This window comes from Ovis canadensis, chromosome 17 (assembly GCF_042477335.2).
Source record: "Ovis canadensis isolate MfBH-ARS-UI-01 breed Bighorn chromosome 17, ARS-UI_OviCan_v2, whole genome shotgun sequence".
Classification (NCBI taxonomy): domain Eukaryota; kingdom Metazoa; phylum Chordata; class Mammalia; order Artiodactyla; family Bovidae; genus Ovis; species Ovis canadensis.
Window position 1 is genome coordinate 44,910,544 of NC_091261.1, and position 17,590 is coordinate 44,928,133.

The 17,590-nt window shown below is 38.1% G+C and overlaps 1 protein-coding gene across 1 annotated transcript in view; it reads right to left on the minus strand.

Annotated features, from left to right (window-relative positions):
* The window catches only part of AFG2A (AFG2 AAA ATPase homolog A), a 350,811-nt gene that overhangs the window by 22,384 nt on the left and 310,837 nt on the right, over positions 1-17,590 (minus strand). The gene's annotated exons all lie outside the window — the stretch shown is intronic.

A 17,590-nucleotide genomic window follows, 5' to 3' on the forward strand; every position in this document is an offset into this window, starting at 1 on the left:
AATCACCTCCCATGTCTCCACATCTGCTTAATTTTTTTTATGAAGTATGTATCATGTATGTATTTAGCTTGCTGTGCTGGGTCTTAGTTGCAGTATGTGGGATCTAGTTCCCAGACCAGGGATTGAACCCTGTCCCCTCGGCCCCCAACCCCTCACCCCCTGCATTGAGAGCGTGCAGTCTTAGTCACTGGACCACCAGGGAAGTCCCCCCACATCTGCTGTAATCCACCACCAGTGAAACTCCTTGGAGTAGCTGTTTTTATTTGCCTTTCTCCACTTCCTCTCCTTCTATTCTCCCTTAAACTCATCCAAATGAGACTTCTGACCTTCCACTGAACTGCTCCGTCAAATAATCCAATGGTCAGTCCTCAGTCGTCAATTAACTTGATCTATCATTTGCTATCAATCACCCCTCCCACTTTCTTCAGCTGGACACTGGAACACCGCCCACTCTCTTCACTCCAGCTATACGGACTTCCTGACTGCTCTTAAACAAGAAAGGCTCACTCTTGTTCAGATCATTCACTCTTGTTGTTCCCCTTCTGGAATGATCTTCTCTTGGATAACAAACCGTACAATTCACTTACCTCAGGCTTTGATCCAGTATCACCTTTTTGGTAAGCTCTTCCTGGCCACCTGTATTTAAACCTATTGCCTACTCTCTAGAATCCTTTTCTCCTCTGCTTTATTTTGCTCCTCCTCTCTTACTGTCATCTAATATATTACATTTTAACTTATTTCGTTGATGTGCTCTTTCTCCTCACAAAAATAGACCCACAAATTCGTAGACTTTCATTTAGTATGTTTGCTATTGTGCACCAGTGACTGGAAACTTAATAGCAGGTGCTCAATAAATACATGTTGAATGAATGAGGACAAGTCTGATATTTGACTTAATGTTAACTAAAGTTAGGACTTTTGTCCTAACAATTTGATTTTTGACCAAATGTGGAACTTATTCCTTATAACTTTATACTGTATATACTGCTGAGGCAGATTGTTAAAAACAAAAACAAAAAAGCTCTATAAAACAACTTCAGAACCAATGAACCTCTTGCTCATGCTCCAATCTAGATTCAGTAGAGCAAGCTTTGACTACCATTAATTTGAAGTGTGCTTTTGGCCAGCCTTCCACAAAATGGGGCTGTGCTAAATACCTAGTAACCAAATAAAAACAGTGGAGATTAAGTAGAGATTAGAGCTAAACGGAATGTTAAATAAAGCTCTCAGCTGTGATACCATTTTATATTCCTGAGTGCTTGCAAATAACTCCTGAAAGTACTTGAAATGTAAATTCAGTCTGTCCCTGACCCCATCACTACCCTAACCCATGGCTCACACAGGGGTATCCTACACTCAGGTGCTACACAGCTGGTTTGAAGCTCTGAGAACACCACCCAATACAGAGCTCTGCAAAACTGCAAATCCAGAAAGGCTCTCTGACTGATGAAAGCCTGATCAGGGGGATCTCAGTGACTTTTGCGTGCTAGTACTTTAAAAAATCCTCCATGTGATCTGTGCTGTTTTCATAAGGCCTCAGTGCCTACCTGGTCTATGAGTCTAACCCGCTAGTGTCAGACACTGTAACCTCAGTGTTACTGATGTTCAGATGAGCAGCAGTGCAACAAGTCTTCTGCTATCTCCTTCAAAAATCATCAGCAAAATCTGCTCTACATTCCTGGTCCTCTGAACAACAAACAAAGCAGTTACAGGATACTGTAACCAGGATACTGTGTGATTTCTGAAGAATTGACACTTCTGAGAAACAGAAAATCTGCTTTCTAGGAATATGTTCAGAGATGGAAAGTAAGGGTTTTATAAGGAAAAACGTTCTGTAAAAAAGAAAAATTGCTAGTTATATAAGCCAAAAAAACTGCAGGTGGATTTGTTTTTATAAAAAGTATAAAATCAAAAAACAATTTAATACAAAAACTTTAAGTATAAACATTAATTAATTTAAGTATTTTACTACCGATATCATTTATATATCAAATACAAAGCAGTTCAGTAGTTTTTTTTTTTTTCAAAAATAAGAATTACTTCAGATTAGCTCTAAATGTATAGGTCCTTAAGTCTCTGAGAAATTAAAATGCAATAATTTTAGAGGCTAGTTTCAAGATTCAGTGTGACAAAACAGAACAACAGGCAAAGACTTTTCATGCTAATATTTGACAGAAACATGAAGGTATAGCCACAAACACAGCAGCTCTGAATCCCAAGAACACTGTGAAGCCAGTATTTAGGGAAAGAGAAGGGCTATTCTATTCAACTCAATTCATTCAGGAAAACCAATGCACAAAACATTGCTCTATGCTCTTGGGGAGGGAATATAAAGTCAACCTGCAGGAGCCTAGAATTCAGAAGCAGGGAATAAGACAATTGTACAAATGCTTCTTAGAAAGTGAAGTGAGTGACATGTGAGAAACATAGAATACTGGCATGGAAGAACAATGCTGATGATGATGGTAACAGTTGTCATTACAACTACTACCACCGCCACCAGGGCCACCACTGACTGACTCCCAAATATCCTAGATCTTCACATGTCTAATCTATCCGACAGGCCAAGTAAGGGAGGCAGCAGTCCCCCTCCCCCACAATTTAAAAATGAAGAAACTGACATTTAAAGCATTTAGGTATATTTGCTCAATATCATATAATCAGGTAAGTGCTGAATCCAGGTTTAAATCCGTATCTGCATGACTCCAGTACCTTCGAACCGTTTATCATTCTCAGGCTATCTGGCCCTCACTGTCGCTCTGATGAGGAGGAGAAAACATCTACCAGGAGCTCACTAATCAAGAGAAGGCTCCTTACTAATGAGCTTTAAATGAAGGGGAGATGTGAAGACGGTGGTGCTGGCAGCGAGGCACTCCATGTGAAGGAACACTCCTGAGCAAGGCACAGAGGCAGCACAGGGTAGGCTGCATTCAGAGGTTCAAAAGTAGTTTCACAAGACTCGGGTGGTTTCAGACTGTGCTCCTTGTCTCCGGGTTCTCGTCAAATGTCTGGGGCATAGAGGAAGGATGAGAGGGAAACAGCTGAGAGCGTAGAGAAAGAAGTGACTGAAGGAACAAAACCTGGGGAGCACTTCAGCTTAGCGTGATACAAGGAGAGAGTGTGTAAAAGACAGGAAGAAGCAGAGGAGCCTACGAGAGTTCACATGAAAACCAGAAGAGCATTTCAGGAAGAGGGTATGGCTTCTGGCAGATGGGGCAGAAAGGTCAGGGAAGCTGAGGGCTTGGAGCTTGGGTCCTGGATTGGAGGCGAGGAAACGGTTGGTGAGGTCAGCTCAGCAGTGTGGAGGGAGAGAGAGGCCAGGCTGCCAGGGTTTCTAAAGTGACTGTGGAGCGAGGAACTGGAGGCAGTAAGTGTTCCAGTCTTTTGAGAATTTCAGTGGTAAAATGGAGACAGGCTGTAACCTAAGAGTAACAACGATCTAAGGGAGGTTTAAAAAGGAATATACTATCCAAAAGTGGATGTAAAACAAGAAATGGTATTTCCAGAGTTAATTTTTAATTTCCTGAGTTCACTGCTGTACGAATGTCAAACCATTTTGGCACTCATATCCTGGCATGTGCATGAACTTAATTGTGGAGATAAATGCAGTAGCAGCTCAGACAGAAATCAAAAATCCTCTGTAAAATTACAGGAACGGTTACATTAAGTTCTTTTCAAACTTCTAATCCTCCAATTTCAGCTATAGCATAATGGTTAGAGGTTTCTCTGCCAGTGGGTAAAGACAGGTACCCTCAAGTGTAAGCACAGACTAGCACACAACACTAGCACACAAAACACCTACTAACACATAGCATATGATTATTCCAAAACTTCAGATCTTTTCCATTGTCAAATAATCTTCGTTTGTATTCATGTTTTATTTGCTTTACCTTAAGTCACCCCCTAATCATGCTGACATCTACTACTGATGATTATATTAGACCTAAAAGTGTTCTTAAACAAATGAAAAATACTGACTTCCATTCCTGAAAGTCCTGCTTCCAATTTTCAGGAGGAAATTAAATAATGTATAAATCAAATACTGGGCCTGAGCCCAGACAGCTGAACATCGTTTTGTCCTTTCAAGGCAAAGAGGAAGTGTCTGCTATGGCAGGGACATGCCAAGAGAAATAAAGCTTAACCTCAGCCCCATGTGAAAGTGATTTTAGATAATCGGGGGTGTCTACAAATAGGTTAAAAATGGGACCACATACTAGCAGGGAACTTTCCATGGAAGTTAAAAAATGTATCAAGATCTAACCCCCACCTTAAAAACAAAATGTGTTTGGAAACTGGCATGGCCTTAGAAATTCTATATACAGACAGTAGAGGAAAGGGAAAGTAGAGAGGGGAAGAGAGTTGACAAGTCAAAGGAAGTTAAAACGTGTTTCCGCTTAGCATTTATGATAGGCTCACAATTTGATTTCTTTGTAATTGTAATTGCCAGATTCAAAATGATATATGTTTGAAGAAGAAGGAAAGGGGGGAGAGGAAGAAGGGGAAAAGGAGAGGGAGAGAGAGAAAGAATGACTAAGAATATACGTGTGTCGATAGAGTAACAAATTATTTAGTGAAAAATTATTTAGATTAGGGACTAGCAAATTTATTCTGCAAAGGGCCAGAGAGCAAATATTTTAGGCTTTGTGAACACAGCCCCTCCTGTAACTATTCAAATCACTTTTGTTGTTCGCAAGCAGCCATAGGCAGTATGTAAATGAATGAGTTGTGGCTGTGTGCCAACACAACTTTATGGACACTGAAATTAGAACTTCATGTATTTTTCTTCTTTTGATTTTTCTTCAATCACTTCAATACATAAAACTATTCTTAGCTTATGAGCCTTACAAAAACAGATTGTGGGACATATCTGACCTGCAGACTTAGTGTGCTGCCCCAACCCCCACCCCAATTCAGATAGAGCATTCCTATGAAACTAGGCTTGACTCAGATTTGGGGGATTCTAGGTAATAAAAACTGCTTTTATTTATTTATTTTTTTTGGTCAGTAGCTGAACAAAAAAACAGTAGTAATGAGGAAAAGCATTTACTTGGACAATACAGCAGACTCTAACCCTGTGAAAAAGACAAGTACCTCTATCTGTTTCCAGCGGGATGCTTACACAAGTAAGAAACCAAAGTTTATGCAGTAAGAAACTTTGAAGCCAAATGCTATATAACCATTAATATGCAACATTATTCAAGGATCAAGGGTGTTTTAAAATATTATCCCCTTTATCAGAAGTTAATATTTTATAAACATCCTTTGTAGCATAACACTAGTCAGGAATTACACATAAATTTCCATCATCACCTCTATGGAAACCAGAGAGCTGGGTACTGGAAGGGTTTTCTGGTGGAACATATGCTTTACAGATCACATGGTGATAAAAACTTTATGGAGCATCTGACCTAGACTTCCAGAAACAAAGGAAATATAAAAGTGCAAAGCATGTACATTCACAGTTTTTTGTGAAGCAAAATAATTTTTATACATTAAATGTTCTATTATGGAACAAACACTGACTTTTTCTTTCTGCATTCAAGGAGAAAACCTCTTACAAAACATCCTGGTAGGTGTCTCACTATGTTGATATAGGAAACAGCATTCCTTTTTTTTTTTTTTTTTTTTGGATCGGATATTCCTAGTACTTCTCCTTAGTAATCTTGAACAGATGAGGCCTTCTTATTCAGGGAACTGCTCCTCAGCCACACCAACCCTTTACAGTGTGGTCACGGTGCCCTGCAGTACTGTGGGTAAACCCTTTACAGTGTGGTCATGGTGCCCTGCAGTACTGTGGGTACCACAGGGGTAGCTGCAAGATGCAGCTGGTTGGGACAGATTGTGTCCCAAGGATGAAAAATGATTCGGGGAAGGTTTAAAAAATGAATATATTACCCCAAAATGGTTGTAAAAGCGGATTGTCTCCAGAGTTGTATTTTTATGGCCCGGTCACTCATGGTACCCAGGATTGCAATCAATGTGGAGTGGATAATCACACTTGCTTTAGAGAATTTAGAACTCAGATTTTTATTTGACAGCAAGTTCTGGTCAGGAATGCAATCCTCTATTATAATATTGTCTGTTTAAGGAAACAGAACTCTCCCAACACTGACCTGTTTTGTGGTGGTCTGCTTTATGGCACTGTTTCTAGGAATTCATTGTGGGGAAACAAGCTGCCTTAACCATCCACATGGAAACGATTGAGGCTGGAGGCGAGGGAGAGGCAGAGAGAGTGGGAAGGCTGAGGGTGTAAAACAGGCGGTGGCCTTAAGAGCAGTCTTTTTATTTCTTCTCTCCTTCTTCATTTCCTCCCATGCTGTATCCTTATTGTTTTTAGTACACTTAGAGCAGTTTTTAGATTCATGGTAAAACTGAGTGGGAAGTACAGATACCCTTTGCCCCTACATATACATAGCCTCCCCTATAATCAACATCCCTCACCCAGGGGTATATCTGTTACAATCAATGAACCTGCACCTACACAATATTATCACCCAAAGTTCAGAGTTTACCTCAGGGTTCACTCTTGGCATTGTACATCCAGTGGGTTTGGACAAATGTGTAATGACATGTATCTACCATTACAGTATCATACAGACTAGTCTCACTGTCCTAAAAATCCTATGTGCTCTACTTATTCATCCCTTCTAACCCCTCGCAACCAATGATCTTTTTTTACTGTCTCCATAGTGTTTTTGCTTTTTCCAGAACGTCATATAGTTGGAATTACGTAGTGTGTTGCCTTTTTGGATTGGCTCCTTAGTGATATACACTTAAGGTTCCTCCAGGTCTTTTTATGGCTTGATAGTGCATTTTTTTTCAGTGCTGAATAAGAAAGATTCCACTGTGTGGATGCGCTAGTTTATTTATTCACTCACTTACTGAAGGACGTTTTGGCTGCTTCCATGCCTCTGGTAGTTATTCTTCTTTTACTATTACTACAATGACTACATATATGAGAAAACTACCCAGGTCACAGAGCTAGTAAATATCAGACATGGGGTTCAAATCCAGGATTGCCTTATTCAAGAGACTGAGGCTTATATTTTCATCTCTGCCATACTTCCAATTTGTGTATATTTTTATATGAATTTATTCCTTCTAGCTGAAGCTTTAAAAAAACTGTCATTTCAATCAGAAGTAATATAAACTCACAGTAAGGGAAAAATTAATAATTTCAGGTTTGTTTACCATGGTCCTAAATCCAGGGGTTTATTTCAACATCCACAAAATGCTATTTAATAAGAAACATATAGATTAAGACATAACATTTCCCCTTAAAACTTTAGCTCACAACTTCCCCTAATGTGAAAACAACAAATTTCTGGAATGTACAAACTTAAGGAAAAGTATCAGTACCCTAACTTGGCATTTATCACATGCTTTATGTTTTTATACTTTAATAAACAAAAATTAAATGATAAGCCAATTAGGTCAATTAGCTAAGAATATAAGGATTGCCATAAAACTTCCCTTTCCCTACCAAGTCATTTTTCTGGTTGTAAACAAACTAAAATAATAAACAAAACAAAAACAAAAGAACAGTGGTAGGTCAGGCAGTTTAAAAGACCAAGGCTACCAGAACCTTATGCAAACACTGCTTATAAATGCATCAACATTACCTCCAGAGTTTTCATCCCTTGGTTCTGCAGGCCCCAAAAGTCATTTATCAGAAAAGTAAATGAGTAGACTCAAGGGTAGAAATGGGATATTTCACACAGTGTGGCTGTTGTTTGTGGTTGTTTCCATTTAACTGGATCACAAGAGAGTGGACAACGGTGGAAACTGAAGGGGGTTAAAAAAAAAAAAAGACAACCATCCAAGGGTCTGAGGAAAAAGTACTGCAGAGAAAATTAACATAAACATAATTCAATTAAAATGAAAACTGTTTCCAACAGACTTGGATATGAAAGTTAACATACCTGCACAACTCAAGAAGTAAAAGCAAACATGTTCAATTACGCAACCAATGAGTTGTGCTTTCATTCAGACCCATCTAGAAAATTACTCTGCGATTCTTCCTCTTACTGAAAATTATGACCCTCAGGAAACTTGACTTTGACCAAAATGATTCAGATCACAGTGTTGCCAGGACTCTGGTGAGATCAACCAAAGTTCTTCATCCTGGATTCTTGCCTCAAGTTCATAAAAGAATGACATCCTCTCATTACCAGACAGCCTCTCAAAACACATGGGCTATTCTAGTGGGGAGTCCAATTATCATTTCTAGATTAAATCAGTGCCTAGAGCACTTGAACTAGAGAACTGGGTAACAGGATATGATAGGGTTTAAAAAATGATGTATCCTTTTATATAATTAATTTGAACCTTGCCCAGCCTACAACTGATCCCAACTTGTTATCATCAAATATCAAAACTCAAACCCAAGGTAAAAGGCAGTGGGAGAAGTCTCTTTATCTCCAGTGATTATCTTGGCAAATGCCTGGGACTCACATAAGTGTTTGTTTTTAATACAGTTAAGATAAAACAGTTTTAGATATTCCAAAAAGTACATATACTACTTCTGTCCAGAGAAGACGGTAGTGTTCAGTGTGGTAAACTTTCACAAAAGTAACATTGTATGCATGAGGTCTTTCACTCATCAAACATTTATTAAGAACAAACTATAGGCCAGATACTAACAGTCTTCTTTGATCAATGAATGAATTCTAAGATTCTGAAGCTTTAACACTGGCATTAGAAAGGCATTATTTCTGGCAAATGTAAGTAGTGGTTTCAGATCACTGCAGAAGAGCAACTATTAAAATAATTCAAAAAACCCTTCAAGATGACACTGAGTTACAACTAACATACTATATAGATTAATTCCTTGTGATGCTGAAGATGAAACTAGATTATCAAGCTGGTCAGAAAGTAAGAAAAAGCTAGAGCAGAAGCTTAATAGACACAAATTCCCAGCCACACACACACATTTACTGAATGCAATCAAAACCATCCTAAAGAAACAATGGATATTCAAGGAAATTAAGATTTAAGGGCACCAGCTTTGGAGTACTTGGATCTACCAGTTTTATCTGTGAGATCTTAAAAATACTATTTTAAGCTACAGTTTCTTCCTCTGTAAAATGAGTGTACTATTTTTTTTCTCATAGGGGTATTGTATTAAACCAGATAACTTTGTGTCTCATAGGATTATTGTATTAAAAATTAAATTATTAGGCTTATTGTATTAAATTAGTTATTACATGACATTATTGCTAGTTGTCTAGCAATATCATAGTAATTGTTCAACAAAACTGCTGCAAACATTTACTAATATCATTAATATATAACCTGATTACTGAGTGTATAATGAAGATATGGCTATGGATTTATCTATCATTTTTTTCCCAGTGCAAATTATTTATAACCTAATTCAAGTGGAAGTCATTGTGAGTGGTTTAGGAGGCTTCTATCTCATACATCCTTATGTTTCTACTTGTGGAAATGTTCACTTTCAGTTGTAATTTGTTTCTAATTCCTAAAATTCCAGCTTTTCCTTGGAATGTCTTCCAGTAAAAAACTGAAGCTGACAAATGGAATTCTGATATGAGACAACTATAAGCAAAGCAACTCGAAATTAATTTTTATAGCCATTTAGCATCCAATGTTGGAGACTGAGGGGAATGCACTGATAAACAGCAACAGCGTAAAGGAATGAAGAAAGGAAGTTTACAGGCTGGAGACATAGTTGTGTACAACTATTTAATAAGTTTTACAAAGATGCAGCAAAATCCTAAAGATGGATTTTGTGTGGGTCTACTAAATTCACAGAAGTATTTTCATTATATCCATACACATAGAGAATGAATTATCTGTCAATAGCCATCTTTGAAAACAAAAAGCAAAATATTTTCTAGCAGAAAGAAGCTCAAAAATGTCACCCTGACTACTGGTATTATCTGAGCATCAAGACTGAGTGATGAAATTTTGCACTGCCTTTGCTGACTGGTTGATAGGAAAGATCATTCTTGCCAACGCCTCCAAGAATCTCACTGTGTACTACAGTGCATTACTGTTAATGACACTGTGATTCTCAGCATGTGAAACCTTTTCACAATTACTAAAGGTAAATCATATTCATGCTCCAATGAACAAACTCAAATTAATAGCATCTCAGATGACGAAAAAAAAAAAAAACCAAAACTGAAATATTAAGAATGCCCAGGGCAGAATTTCAACTGTAGGACCAGATGACTTTTCAGTGTAAGTTACATATGGCAAATGAAAAACTTAAATTTACTCAAATGTATGTGCATCATAGACTTCCCTGGTGACTCAGACAGTAAAGAATCTGCCTGCCATGTGGGACACCTAGGTTCAATCCCTGGGTTGGGAAGAGCCCCTGGAGATGGGAATGGCAACTCACTCCAGTATTCTTGTTTGGAGAATTCCACAGACAGAGGAGCCTGGCGGGCTACAGTCCATGGGATCACAGAGTCAGACACGACTGAGTGACTAACACACACACACACACACGTGTACCACAGTTTCATCAAATGAACAATGAATCTCAAGTACCCAGAGATTTTTGTTCTCAGTAATGGGTAAGCTAGCTGTATGCCAAAGGAGAAAAGGAGGAAACTTAACCCACAGGGATTAGGACATCCTTCAAGCCATGAACCTTTCACGGAGAGCTATATAAAATGAAGCTGACAAGCAAGACACAGTAACTGAGCCTTGCCTGAGTCAAGAGGTAATATTCACAGGGATCCCCCCTGAAACTGTGCACTGCTGTGTTCCTGCTGGCAGGAATTTGCCAGTGCTGTCAACCTTGATAACAAAAGAATCCTCATTAAATTAAACCAAAAGAAGAAAAGTAAAAACGTATGGATATATTTTTTTTAACTCTTTCTATAGGCAGAAAACCAGAAGATGATAAAGAACTGAAGAACATGCTCACACTATTCCAACTATTATTTTCTTGCCAAGCTGGGGAGGCACAATTTTCCTTAAATGTATGTTTAAGTAATACTTTGGCCTTGGAAGTAACTCCTTAGTGAGGGACTTCCCCAGAGTGCTAGTCACTCTCCAGCACTGCACTGCAGTAGACTACAAGGATTTCATCAATCATGCTAAATCTGGGTATATCCTATTACCTATGTGCACATAACTCCATGATAAGCTTCTTCACAGGTGTCACAAAAACTATCCTTGGAGAATGAATGAGGGATAAAAATGATGGACTGTTACATTGATTTTCCCATGTACATTACTTTTCATGGTCTTAAAGATGAAAACATCCTGAGTTGAAAAGGTAATCTGTGCATCCGCTTTTTAGGTTGAGCATAAGAAGATAATAATATCTCTAGCTATAATTCAGAGTGCTCTTCTAATTGTACTTTGATCAAGCTTCAGGTTAAAATAATTTGCCTGCCAAGACACACTGTTGCTCAGGGTTTTAATTCTCAAAATTACAGGTAGGGATATAAAAGGTAGAGTTTTAAAAAAACATTATTTTCCTCTTTTAAGTTCAAACTATGTTTTTTGCATTATTTTATTGAAGAACTCCAAACAAACAGGTGAATGGGAAAGCAACATGAACCTAAATTCTTTGATGTACAAAGCACACAAGATTTATAGCTATTTCTTCATTATATTTCTAAGCTTTACAAATAAATATTAAACATTAACTCATTTCATAAAAAGTTTCATTAGGGAATACCTTTCCCCTAGAAAGTATACAGGTAATAAAGGCAATCAAGTTGGCATTTTTAATATTCACCAATGTCCCTGGTGGCTTAGATGGTAAAGCATCTGTCTACAATGCAGGAGACCCAGGTTTGAGCCCTGGGTTGGGAAGATCCCTTGGAGAAGGAAATGCAACCCACTCCAGGACTTTTGCCTGGAAAATCCCATGGACAGAGGAACCTGGTAGACTAGAGTCCATGGGGTCGCAAAGAGTTGGACACGACTGAGCAACTTCACTCACTAATGATAAATCACTTTTCAAACTGAGGTTATTGCCAGGCTCTACTATTTCGTGTTTTACATTTTTAAGGTAAACAGGCAGGTTCCATTCCAATGTGAAAGACATAATGACTACACTATGCACAAACTCAAATTCTCATAGCATTCAGTTATCTGTTTTTATTCTTTAACTTCATCTTTTAGCTTTATTTACCAGAGAAGATCGTATCTCAGAAGCTATTTAAAACTATAAATCTGTCAATGGTTTCTTTTATAGGGGTGACATGGGAAAAAGAAAGGACAGTATTAAGAGGGACAAGGGATGTCGTACAAGGAGTACTTGAACTGCAGGCTCCCCTCCCCTAACACAGTGATATTTGGATGGTCAATGTTTGCCTCAGCTCATGTGTACAAGGGAAAAGAAATATAAGTTACTAATTTCAAACTTAAAAATGTCAGGAATGTAAAAACTGGAAGTTCCAACTTTTATTTGAAACTGGAGCAAAGACATTTCATTAAAAACAGGACTGTTATAATCAGATAGGTGCAAACTTGTCAAGATGGAATTTCAGTGTGCATTTCACACACACAGAGGTACAAAACCTTACAACCATGTTCTGCTTCTTGAGTTCAAGAAAATAATAAGTACTCAGGTTATAATTCTGAGAAACAAGAATGAAATAAGCCATGTGTTTAGTAGCTTTCTTAGTTAGTGAAACAGTTTTTAAAGCACTCTGCAGTCTCCAAGGTGACTCAGAGATCACAGCAGGAAAAGGAGGGAAAGGTATGTAGGTGGGACAGGCCCCAACCGAAGCAGTTCATTCTTATCTTAATGGTCTTCCTACATGGAGCCTCCCTGGTTGGCTCAGTAGTAAAGAATCTGCCTGCCAGTGGGTTTGATCTATGGGTCGGGAAGATCCGCAGCGGGGAGGAGTTGGTGGCAACCCACTCTAGTATTCTTGCCTGGAGAATCCCATGGACAGAGGAACCTGGTGGGCTACACAGTCCATGGGGTTTCAAAGAGTAGGACATGACTGCATGACTAAACAACGAACAAAACTTTCTACAAAAAGTTTTATCTGAGGGAGAAAACAAGTTTCGGCTACTAAAATCTTTCAGAAACTACTCTTCTTTAGTTTCAAAAATGATAGAAAAGATTAACACTGCATTCTAAAATAAAGCTTCCATGGAGAAACACAGCTCTGGATTGGAATGAAGAGATGGAAAGAACATGATAATTTTTTTAGACCATATTTTGCTCTTATAATTTCTAAGAGTAACTGATGTAATCGTCACCTCCTAGTCTTCCTTATTATTTATTCTCAATTGAAAAGCAAGTCAGACAAATAGTGGCAATCGGAAAAGAATGACTTTTCCTTGTCAGCTTACACGGAGAAGCTTAAAAACGTTTTTACTGGTTGAGCTTCCAAAGTGATCCAAAGTATTTATCATAGCCACACTGGAGGAATGAGAATCTATCAGAAACTATTACAAGAAAGATAAGAAAGTAAAATCTGCTAGAGCTTTATTATGCTACATATGTTAAGGTATTTTTGACAACTTTTCCCATCATCACCAAATGCTAGGTTGAGGAACCCGTTTTAACTTAAAGTTACCAAAATTACTGGCCTATGTGGATTCGAACTCATAAGTCAAGATTCTTAAAACCAAGTACAGCTAGTTTTACTAATTCGCTCTCCACAAAGCTTAAACAAACAAAAAACCAAAAAATCTAGATAAGAACAGAAAATGTGCAAGGTGTTATGAGATACATTTGTTGTTGTTTAGTCGCTAAGTCATGTCTGACTCTTTGCAACCCCATGGACTGTAACTTGTCAGCCTCCTCTGTCCGTAGGATTTCCTGTGCATGAATACTGGAGTGTGATGCCACTTCCTTCTCCAAGAGATCTTCCCAACCCAGGATTGAACCTGGGTCTCCTGCATTGGCAGGTGGATTCTTCACCGTGACCACCAGGGAAGCCCGTGGGATACAGAGTGAAGGTATCTAATCTGAGCTAGAAGTGTTAGAAATGACTTTCTGGAAGAAGTTATATCTAAGCTGAGTGGGTGGGTATGAAAGATTCAAACTAAGATTAATAGTTCTTCGAAGCTTCAGGTATTCTGTAAAACGTTCCTAAATATGTTTGTTTTCCCACTCAATAAGAAATGTGTGCTAAGTCACTTCAATTGTGTCTGACTCTGCAATCCTATGGACTGTAGCCCATGGACTGACAGGCAAGAATACTGGAGTGGGCTGCCATGCCCTCCTCCGGGGGATCTCCCCAACCCAGGGATTGAACCAGAGTCTCTTATGTCTCCTGCATTGGCAGGCAGGTTCTTTACCACTAGCGCCACCTGGGAAGTCCTTCCCCATTTTATGGGTAGAGACAATGTAACCTTTAAAACAAGGGAGACAACAGCAGCTCTGCAGCTGATAGAGAGCAGGAAAAGCAAAGCATAGTGCTTTAAAGACAAGGTATTACACAGGAAGTTAAACTGGTAGCAGGTGAAACTTCAATCTTTAATATGCTAGAAGACTGTTGTTAATAAGGTCAGCAAATGAAGTCCATGGGTCTCTTCAGAGAAAGAAGAAACTGAACAGTCCTAAGCAAAAACAAGCCTGTCTCCCAGGTTTAAAAAAAAACATTATTTCTCAGAGTTTTGCTTAACCTCACCAGTCCTCAAACAAAGCTTCCAAATTACTCATTAAAAAAAACATAGGAAGATGAATCTAGACCATAAGTTACATCCTGTTCTATTATAACTTCTTTTTGGCATGTTAGTTTTTTAACATAAGCAACAGAACCCTGGCAAAGAAACATATCCATTTCTGGTCTGGCCTTTGCTCATCCCTTACAGTGCTCGATACCAGTAAAATAACTGTGATTTTATACTATAAAAAGGAAAGCAAGAGGGAAGTTGAGCAAGATGACAACAAAGAAATTTTCTGAACTTCTCTCTTCCGACGTACACATTGAATGCACAAGGAGCAATTACTTATGAAATAAATCCATAAATAAGCTGAGAGACTTGTATACACAGACTGAATGAGAAAATACCCACATTGAAATGGGTAGGAAAGGCTGAGATGCACTCATCATAAACCCCACGCCTGGCCCAGAGCCATAAAATCTGAAGAGAACTCCAAATTCTCAGCTTCTCCCTGAGAAGCAAGGGTTTGGACTGAACATCTAAGGCCTCAACTTTTAAGACTTCCACCTGGCTTGCGTTGGTGTTCATAAGACCCAGACGATTACAGCAAACGAAGAAGCAATGCTTCACTGGTGCCTAAGTAACCATTGTAGTTATCCCTTCCTCCCACTCCCCGGGACTCAGTACAGGGATACAATAACAACACCTATCTCTCCCAGTCCTTCTCTGAAAGAGGTCTAAATGCCTACTTTACAAACTGCTGCCCAAGGGTCCAGCTTGTACTTGTAGCATACATATAGGAGCAGGCTGCAATTCTTCGCTGAGGCCTACAAGCACTTCTCCCACCTTCTTTTTGGCCAGTTCAAACAATGAAACTAAGTTGCCAGTATCTCCCTGGAAGGAGTTTGTATACACATCTGGCGCTCTGGCTTTGAATGATCAGAAAGAGAAATTTATAAAACATCCCAATTATAATGGTATCAAAAAGAATGAAATACTTAGGAATAAATTTAACCAAGGAGGTAAAAGATCTGAACACTGAAAACAACAAGGCATTGATGAAAGAAACTGAAGAACACACAAATAAATTAAAGATACCTGTGTTTATATCTTTTTAAAGAATATAAACTGGAAGAATTAGTATTGTTAAAATGTCCATATATTTAAAGTAATCTACAGATTCAATTCCCTCCAAAATTCCAGTGAAATCTTTCACAGAAATAAAAGAAACAACCTAATATTTGTATGGAAACACAAAAGTCTCTGAATAGTCAAAACAATCTTGAGAAAGAAGAACAAAGCTAGCGGCATCATACATCCTGATTTCGAATTATATTACAAAGCTAAAGTGATCAAAACAGTATTCTGGCATAAAAATAGACATATAGATCAACGGGACAGAATAGAGAGCCCAGAAATAAACTCATGCATATTTGGTCAATTAATTTTCATAAAGCAGTGAAAAATATACAATCAGGAAATGATAGCTTCTTCAACAAATGGTGCTGGGAAAATTGAATATCCTCATGTAAAAGAATGAAACTGGACTCATATCCTATACCACATGAAAAAACCAACCTGAAATGGATTAAATGTAACCTGAAACTATAAAACTCTTAATTAGAAGAAAATATAGGAGGTAAGCTCTTTTGATAATGGTTTTGGCAATGCTGCTTTGGATTTGGCACTAAAAGCAACAAAAGCAAAAATAAACAAGTAAGATTACATCAAACTAAAAAGCTACTACACAGCAAGGAAACCATCAACATGTGAAAAGGCAACCTACTAAATGGGAGAAAATATTTGCAAATTATATATCTGAAAAGGGGTCAATATCTAACATATAGAAATATAGAAGGTATTGATACAACTCAACATCAAAAAAAACAAATGGGAAAAGGCCAGTTATTTTTTTCCAAATGGCATACATACAAATGGCCAACATAAAAAGGTGCTCTACATGACTAATTATCAGGGAAACACAAATCAAAACCATAGTTAGTTATTGCTTCACACCTGTTAGGATGGCTATTATCAAAAACAGAAGAGGTGATAAATGCTATTAAGGATATGGAAATAAGTTCTTGTACATTGTTGATGGGAATGTAAACTAATAAAGCCACTATGGAAAACAGTACAGAGGCTACTTTAAAAAAAGTTATAAACAAAATTATTATATGATCCAGCAATCCCAATTCTGGGTATATATACAAAATAAATGAAAGCATTATCTTGAAGGGACCCCTATACTCCTAGGTTCAGTGGAGCATTAATCACAACAGCCAAGATATGGAAACAACCTAAGTGTCTGTCTCTGGATGACTGGATAAGAAATGTGATGTATGTATATATATATATAACTGTGTAAATATTTATAAATACACATAAAATGGAATATTATTCAGTCTTTAGAAAGAAGAAAATCCTATCATTTGTGACACAAACATGGGATAGTATTATGACAACTGAAGATGGAGAAAGACAAAATATTTCACGGTATCACTTATAATGTGAAGTCTAAAAACTTATAATGGCAGAAAGTGAAGAGGAACTAAAGAGCCTCTTGATAAGGGTGAAAGATAGAGTGACAAAGCTGGCTTGAAACTCAACAGTCAAAAAACTAAGATCATGGTATCTGGTCCTATCACTTTATGACAAGAAGGGGAAAAAGGGGAAGCAGTGAGAGATCTTATTTTCTTGGGCTTCAAAATGACTGCAGACAGTGATTGCAGCCATTAAATTAAAAGATGCTTGCTCCTTGGAAGGAAAGCTATGACAAACCTAGACAGCATATTAAAAAGCAGAGACATCACTTTGCCGACAAAGGTCCATCTAGTCAAAGATATGGTTTTTCCAGTAGTCATGTGTGGATGTGAGAGTTGGACCATAAAGAAGGCCGAGTGTCGAAACATTGATGCTTTTGAACTTTGGTGGAGAAGACTCTTGAGAGTCCCTTGGACATCAAAGAGATCAAACCAGTCAGTCCTAAAGGAAATCAATCTTGAATAGTGACTGGAAGGACTGATGC